Source organism: Triticum aestivum, unplaced genomic scaffold (assembly GCF_018294505.1).
Source record: "Triticum aestivum cultivar Chinese Spring unplaced genomic scaffold, IWGSC CS RefSeq v2.1 scaffold50172, whole genome shotgun sequence".
NCBI classification, from domain to species: Eukaryota; Viridiplantae; Streptophyta; class Magnoliopsida; order Poales; family Poaceae; genus Triticum; species Triticum aestivum.
Window position 1 is genome coordinate 1 of NW_025228253.1, and position 9,016 is coordinate 9,016.

General features: G+C 47.1%; 1 long non-coding RNA gene across 1 annotated transcript; it reads right to left on the minus strand.

Annotated features, from left to right (window-relative positions):
- Positions 1–929: 929 nt before the first annotated feature.
- On the minus strand, positions 930–2,467 carry LOC123173689 (uncharacterized). Its single transcript, XR_006486427.1, has 3 exons — positions 1,886–2,467; positions 1,694–1,771; positions 930–1,065 (listed from the first exon to the last, which is right to left on the minus strand). It is a non-coding gene; the product is annotated as an uncharacterized lncRNA (long non-coding RNA).
- Between the last annotated feature and the right edge of the window lie 6,549 nt (positions 2,468–9,016).

Here is a 9,016-nt window from a genome sequence, read left to right on the forward strand (position 1 = left end):
TTCTCATGTAGGAAATAAAAATAGGGATAAGTTGAATACTAATTTATAACTAATGCTGAATTTAAAACAAATAAATACCTAGACAAAGTGGTGCTCCATCTGGCAAAGGTGCATAGACTATAAACTAAAAAAGTAAGAAAATACTTTCTGACGTCAAGGAGCATGAAGATATAAGTAATAGAACAGGTCAGGAAACACCACTGATAAAATTAGAAAAAACTATCAGAAGCCACAATCAGGATGCACGCAACAGCCGTCCACGAGCGCGACACACGTGGGGCAGCTGACGGCAAGAGAAAGCAGAGCTAAACATGATTGTTTGCCGTGATTTGCCCGTTGGGCCTTGCCATGAATATATACTGGACGATACTTGATCATCAAGATTACATCGAGATGTACGGGATCCCATTAGGATCAATCTACGATTACAATAACAATGGCTATCCTTAATTACATGATTCTCTAGGGTTTACATTGATTAACATGCAGCACTGCCATTAGCTCAGCCAGAAAAATGCTACTACTTCCATCAAAGATAGGAGGATACCTTAGAGAACAACAAAGCATTACATAGAACTAAGGCGCATATATGTGAAATATTTGTACTAAAGCCAAATTGCAGTTACTTTTTCTAATGATTGTTTGACTGCAGATATATGTTGATTTTATATACAAGCAGTATGGTATGCAGAAATAGATATACACAGCAATATCCCAGATGTAGAGTACTTGAATTCTATAATAATCAGGTATTATACCCCAGAACTAAAATTTCCAGAAAAAGTATACCCAAATTTGGTTTGGATTTGTGTATAAATCATGGTGCCCTGGCTCCATGGAGCACCAATTCAATGTCCAATATATACTGTATCAGTAGCGTTCTCCCTTACTGTTTGAAAACAACAGCTTGAAGTTATGATGGAGACCTAGTTGTGAAATGAGCAGCAGGGAGAGTGTCCAAGAATCAAATGGAGCATCTGAATTACCTGGGTGCTCATTGAAACAAATTGTGCAGAGATTAGTTCTACAGGAGCCATCGCACTACCAGACTTGAGTATGGTTATCCTGCCATCAAAACCAAATGGTTACTACAGGAGCATAACACTATAGAACACTTAAATGACAAAAAATGGGCCGTGCCAAACTTCTAGAGAGTATACTACTTATACTTGGTAAATCTATAATGCATTTCTTTGGATTGAACAATAATATCATAATCGAACCAATTTTTCTGCTGGTTAGCCTATTTCAGATTGTAAGCACATAATTGGTAAATCTATAATGCATTTCTTTGGACGAAAACAACCTATACTTTGATCCTAAGGGTACAACATGAATTACTTCTAGATAACTGATGCAAAGTATCAGTAGTTAGTGATATTTATACACATGGTCTGCTTATTCCCGTTCTTTTTCATTCATACATAATGAAATTTCAGCTACAAAGTACAACAGATCCGAAGAAGAAAAATAAAAATGCCACGAAACTACATGAACCATCTTAACTAATATAGATATAAGCCAAAAAATAATAGATGTACTGACAATGTCTAAATTAGCAGGTCACACAGTATTCAAAAGGATAAATATATAGCAATAGATAAGGCAAAGCACCACTGATAAAACACCATTACAGTATAGCAACTAAAAAGAAGAGGAAAATGAAATCCTCAGGAAAGGAAAAGGTCATTACCACACCTAATTGATGGTCTGCAGCATGAGTTCCAAGTGGATCCGTGAGGGATACACGGATTGCATCAACCAAGCCGTCCTTCAAGACAGCAAATAAAATATATCATGGAAGAACCAGAGGCATCAAATCACATAAAAGACATGGCATCAGCTTTCAGTCCACAAGGAGGTCGAGATTGAGACGGAGACGGACCTGTAGGGCATTGCCAGTCATGACGGACCTATATGCCCAGCTCTCTTGAATAAACTTCTTGGAACATAGTGTTTCTGAAAAAGCCACATAGATTTCAAGAATGAGTACGCCTTGACATCAAACCAAGAACAATTAGAAAATAAATGTACTCATACCACATTGGAGTGAATGGTCCTAGGTACATGACACATATTGAGCAAATCCAAAGAATTTTATAAAATTGACAGACAACCATCTGATTATATGGACGGAAAGAGTAATATACTGGTATCCACTCCCTTGCGTATTTACATATTGAGAATATAGATATTGCAAGTCAGTATATCATCAGAAGATAGCAACAAAGAAAGTATTGGATAAGTGATGAGAAACCAATGACAAATGAATGATCCACTCTTACGGCCTCTCTTTCTCTTTCGACATTTCATGGTGACCTCCTATTTTGTCCCTCTCGAGCTGCAGGACACACACACATGCTAATCTTTATGTCAAGCTGCAAAGAAAGGGGGCGGCCAGCTGGGAGAAGGAGAAGGTGGCGGCGAGGACTGCAGCTGGATCCCAAATGAGCGGCTGGGCGAAGGAGGTGCCTAAAAGTAATAACAATTTAACTTGAGAAGGTGAAAATCAATTTTAATATACTAAATATAAATACATTGGTACCCAGGATCTAAAAGCAGAACACAAACCACTGTCTAGTCCCCCCAGCTCAACCACAAAAATAATGGGGGTGGGGGTGGGGGGTTGGGGGGTAACACGAATGCGCGGTGCAGCTCGTCCTCCCAACCAACAGCAAAAGCAGCCCAGGTTCCCCCAATTTCAACCACTGTAAATTGTAATTGGGGGAGGAAGAGCTAGCACGAATGCACACTGTTGCTGCCCCCAGTCAGTAGCAAGCATCCACCCTAGGCAGAGCTACTACCAATTACGCGCATTATCAATATAACTCAGAGGTAGCAGAGTTTTCTACTGAATGTATACATGTGTATAGTCACTCAGAGGTAGCAGAGTTTTGGAATTCGAAGCGTTTACAGAAGCTGAAACAGAACAATATATGTGTTTACATCAGGCTTATGATATTATGGCATGCCTTTTCTTCTCTATCAGTCGCAATAAACCTTTGATGGTTGATACTAAGATAAAGCACATGTTCCATCAGAAAATACTCCCCTTATAGTTCAGTCCATCAAAAACAATATATTCCATTTCATGCTTTCTCAATTATTTTTGGTATCAATACAATTGGATAAGAAGAATGTATGATAAAGGCTGGAAGATAACAATAACCTAAAAATAGAAGGTCCTCCAGAATCTAGAGTATTAACAGAGTAGCGCGATACAACTGATATGTAGAATTAGGCAGTAATATTAGTAGTGAAATAAGAATATGGTTATATCTCACATACAGAAAAATATATCAGAATCTGTTACGGGTGAACTGAAATATATCTGCAAACAGTTATATGATTTATCATTTCCATATCTGAAAAGAGGAGCTTACCCATCTTCTTCTTCCCAGCAACTCTGGAGGACTGCCAATCCAGCACCCTGCAAATGAACAGATCACATATCAAATTGAATCTGAAACGAATGAACATGACAGCGAAAAGGAAAATTCAGGTTGCGTCAGCTGTTGTGGTTCTAAGTCTGACAGTAGAATAGGGGGTAGGTAAGGAGAGGCGAGGTCCTAGCTATGGAGTAGTTGTGAAGATCGTGATGTACGAGTTCAGGCCCTTCTCGGAAGAAGTAACAGCCCTACGTCTCGGAGCCCTGAGGCGGTCGAGTGGATTATGAATATGGGTATTACAAGAGTGCGAACCCCCCTATCTGTGGAGGGGGGTGGCTTATATAGAGTGCGCCAAGACCCCTCCCAGCCCACATAATGGAGAGGTTAAAGTACATTAAGCCTGGGGCGTTACTGGTAACGCCCCTCATAAGTGCCTTAATTATCATTAAGTCTATTCAATAGCAAGCCGTTGCGCTACGGAGTGCCTTCTGACCTTCTGGTGGTCGAGTGAGTCTTCATGGTCGAGTGAGTCTTCCATGGTCGAGTCCTTCCAGACCAGTCGAGTGAGTCCCTCTCTGGTCGACTGGAAGATGACGTCTTCTAAGAATGTCCTAGGGTAGGACGTTTAGGTCAGGCCTATGACCCTACCCTAGGTACATGAATCCATCATTAGCCCCCGAATGGATTGAGGCTTGAGTGAAGGAGGAGTTGACATTGTTTCCGATTGTCTTTTGCATACTGGCTGAGTATTGTCTTGGATCAAGATCTTCTCCGTTGATGACAAGCGACTTTTCTTCAGTCGACTCGATCCATTCTTGTTCTTTAGTCGAGTGACCTTCTTTTACTTTGCCATTCCCGAGCGACGGATCGCAGGAAATCTCGCACTTGACAGACCGATCTGTCGCTCGCGGATCTCGCGGGATATGAAATTTGGGGAAGCGCGCAAAGCGGAACAGACTGCGGCGCTCGGATGGGACATAACAGGGACGCCTCGATCTCCGCGCCGCTTTTTCCGCCACGTATCGCGCAGTGCAACTGTTTCGGGATATGATTAGATTGTTCGGGTCCACCTGTCATCCACTCGGAAGGGATGCTATAAATGCGACTCGCGGGGGCTTCTGCACAGTACCCCGTTCTTCCCCCTCTGCTCTCTTCGTCTCCGCCCTCTGCAAGCGCTGCTGCTCCTGCTACTTCCTCTCCTGCGCATTCCGCCGGCGGCCATGGGCAAAGAGAAGACGGCGGTGCTGGAGCGTGCGAAGAAGGCGTCGGCGGCGGAGAAGGCGTCGGCGACCGAGAAGGCGAAGGGGAGATCTACCAGCCGCGGAGGCTCCTCGTCGAGATCCCACTTGCCGAAGGGCTGGGTCCAGGAAGATTGGATCCAGTCGACCATCAAGGAGAAGGATCTCCTCGATATGGCCAACGATGGGTTGATCCCCCACGGCGCCGCGAGGCTTCCTGGCCAAGAGTGGCAGCCTCAGCCAGAAGAGGGTGAGTGCGTGCTCCTGGCCACCCATGTCGACCGAGGATTTTCGCTGCCGCCGAGTGTTTTCTTTCGGGGTTTTCTGAATTTCTTCGGAGCCCAGCTCCATCATTTTACTCCAAACTCCATCTCGTATCTTGCTGCGTTTGTGTCCATGTGCGAGAACTTTTTGGGCTGCCGACCGCATTGGGGTTTGTTCAAGTACATCTTCACATGCCGCTCCCAGACTGTGAAGAAAGCAAGCCCTGGTGACGAGAAGACCCAAGTGGTTCAGATGTGCGGGGGCCTAGGGATCCAGTTGAGGAATAAGAGCACCTTCCCAGCTATGTCTTTTCCCGAGTCGGTCAGGGGCTGGCAGTCGACCTGGTTCTACTGCCAGAACGAGTCGACGCCAGGACAGTCGAGTGGTCTTCCTCCATTCACCATGAGTCGAGTGAACAGACCCTCCTCTCTGAAGGTGGTTCCAGAAGAGAGAGCCGATGTGAAGATGCTGATGGATCGCGTGGTACAGCTGGTTCGGGACGGTGTGACTGGCATGGATCTCTTGGAGGTTTTCCTTCGGAGGAGAATTCAGCCGCTTCAGTTTCGGAGTCACTGTATGTGGCTGTACTGCGGCACCGAGGACGATACTCGCGTCAACCCGGAGGCAGTCGACGACGCCATAGTGGAAAGGTGGATGGCCGCGATCACTGGGAACAAAGACAACCCTCGCGGATCCCGGAGGATTTCTCCACTTGACCACAATAGCGTTCCAGACAAGGTACATTTGCTCTGCTTTCCATTGTATATCTGTCGAATGTGTCTCTGTGATTTAGTCGATTGAGCTCTGTTTTGATATTTCCAGGCTCTTACCGAGCTATACTCAATGCCCAATGGCGCTCAGACTCCGACTGAGGAGGGGGAAGCCAGCGGGGGCGAGAGCCAGGAAGAGTGGGATTCAGACGCTGCAGAAGACGACGATGACAACGATGATGATGACGAGGATGATGACGACGAGGATGAGGAGGAAGAGGTTGTACCACCGCGCTCGGAAAGGCGGTCAAAACTTGTGCACGACCCTTCGACTGAGCGCGGTAAGGGAGTGGCGACTGCCTCGCAGTCGACCAAACGCCCTCGGACCGCTTCTCCGGTGCCGACCGAGAAGGCGCCGAAGCAGTCGAAAGTAGCTCCGTCGAGGACAACCAAGCCTCTGCCAAAAATGAAGGTGGCCATCCCCACCATCTCAGGGTAAACATACTACTTGAGTCTTCTTGTACTATATAAGTTTTATCTCTGGTTGATATTTGAATCGGTCGACTGATTTTTTGGAACTTCAGCGCTGCGACTTCCGAAACCTCCGGCAAGGCCGAGGACCATGAGATGGAGGACGCCGCGACCTCAAATCCTGGTACTGTATCCTTAATTCTTGTTCTTAGTCGACTGACTCATAGTTTCTGACTTTGACTCTTTTCTGAAGCTCCAACCAATGACATTATCACTCTTCCCGATGACGATGATGAGGATGAGGAGCCATTGAAGACTAGGAGGAGCAGGAAGGCATCTACTGGCAAAGCAGCCCAAGATGTGACGGCGCCCGAGACCGTTGTGACGGAAGGAGAGGTCGGCACTCGACATACCGTGTCCTTCGCGGTGCCGCTGACGAGTGCTCGACCCATTTCGTCGAGTGCTAGGCAACCTTCGATCTTCGCCACGCACCACGTCCCGGAGGACCAGACCAATGCTGCTAAGGAGGCGATCCGTCAAGCAGGGATCATGATGGAGCAGGTGAAGATTGTTCGGGATGCGAGCCAAGCGGCTTACGACGCCAGCTCTGCCCTTCAGAGCAATGTTCAGGTCAGTCGACCACCGCCTGTTCTGTTAGGATATGCTATCAAAACTTTTCTTCTTTCTGGAATTCATAGCAGTCACCCACTGGGTGTGTTGGTAAAAACTCCGTATTAGCGGGGGCACGCTGAGTGCACCCGCTGGGTGTAGTCCCCAAGGCTAAGGTCGACTGCTGGCAGTCGGTCTTAGGCTTCATAAGTAAATATTGATCATCACTCGAATGAAATGAATGGGTTTCTGAGGCCAGTGGGGGCACGCTGAGTGCACCCACTGGGTGTAGTCCCCGAGACTGTGGTCGACTGCTGGCAGTTGATTACAGTCTGGAGAAGTTCTGGTCGAATGGTCGACTCTTTTTTTTTTTTGCTGGTCGACTGGTCGACTCTGTCTTGAATAAGACCAGTGGGGGCACGCTGAGTGCACCCACTAGGTGTAGTCCCCGAGACTACGGTCGAATGCTTGCATTCGACTGTAGTCTTAGAAACGCATCATTTTTATTTATTCACTCGGAAGTGGATCATCTCTGACATTTTGTCGATTGACTCTTCGTAGAAATCCTGCGATCTTGCGACGCGCTATACCGAACTGGAGCAGAAGCATATTCAGCTCGAGTTGGACTTGAAGCTAGTGCAGGAGAACTTGAGGAAGGCAAAGGAGGAGACCAAAGGTATGTTTGGTGAGACTTCGACGACTCTTTTCTCCCCTCATTTGTTTCAATCCTGACGTTGCTATAATTTACAGGCAAGGTGAAGGAGGCCCAGAGGAAGAAGGAGCTTGAGCTGTCTGAGAAGATCAAGCTCGCTGATGAAAAGTTAACCTCAGTCACCAAGCTCGAACAGGACAACACCAATCTGAAGGCTGCTCTGGCCATTGCCACCAAGGATGTTGATCGATTGAAAGCTGACAAGACTACTCTGACTGAAAAGATCAACCAGATGACCGGGAAGAAGAATGACCTGGAAGGCTTCTTGGGTGGTCTTGCTAAAAAATTGTTCCTTATGCTCGAAGGTAATCTTCTTCACTCGACCAATTCTTCCAACTGTTATGTTCCCATTCGACTATTTTCTTGATTCGGGATTTTGTCTTTGCAGAGTTCTGTCGCAACTTTGAAGAAGAAACCAGCCAGCTGGAGACGAACCTTGACCCCGTCAATTCTCCGGTGAATGATGAAACTGCCATGAACATCTTCCGACTGGAGTCCCGTGTTGCTGCCGTCGTGGATTATCTCGCAAGACTGAAGGTTGCTACATCCCGCATCGACTCGACGCTCTGGCCCGGGGAGACACTCCAAAATGACCTCGAGTCGTTGGTGACTCGACTGAACGCCGTCCCTGACCGAGTGCAAGAGTGGAAGAAGTCTTCGGCTCGGTGTGGCGCAGATGTCGCCCTGTGTCTGGCGCGAGTCCATTGCAAGGATGCCCGAGAAGATAAGCTAGCGGCTCTCCGAGTGGCCAACACCAAAAAACACGACTTCAGGTCCTTCATGGAAACTTTCATCGCTGCTGCTACACGGATTGCAGATGGTATTGACCTTGACGAGTTCGTTGCTCCATCCAGCCCTCTACAGGAGGGGTAAAAAACTTTCCTTGACTTTAAATTTGCCTCGGTATGCCGAGTGGAGTTGTAACCGATAAAACCTTAACAGGCTTAGTGCCTGAGCACTCTCGGTTCTTTTAGGTATCGACCTAAATTGGATTGGATGTTTGGATATGATTGCTCTTGGCTTGAATTGCCCTTTGCAGGTTAACAGCGAGATGCCGACTGCCGTCGACTTATTCCTTAGGCGAGCACTGGGCTGCAGCTAAGCCTCCGAGTGAGAGGTTTGCTCTTCACTCGGTAGGATTTCTTATACCTTAGGCGAGCACTGGGCTGCAGCTAAGCCCCCGAGTGAGAGGTTTGCTCTTCACTCGGTAGGATTTCTTATACCTTAGGCGAGCACTGGGCTGCAGCTAAGCCCCCGAGTGAGAGGTTTGCTCTTCACTCGGTAGGATTTCCGTTGTATTTGTGGCGAAGCTCGGAGGAGGGCCCTTCCCAGGAGGGGGCCAGCTTATGTTGTTTCTGCTGATCCACTCGAAGGACCAGATCCCCTTCCTGGAAAGCTCGACCTCTCACATTTCTGGCGTAAAGGCGACGCAAGTCTTGCTGCTAGATGGTCGAGCGGATCAGAGCCATCTCCCTCTCCTCTTCTAGGAGGTCGACTGCATCTTGACGCGCTTGCTCAGCTTCTGCTTCATTGTATAGTTCAATTCGAGGAGCATTGTGAAGGAGATCACTCGGAAGGACTGCTTCTGCTCCATAGACCAGGAAGAAGGGGGTTCTTCCGGTC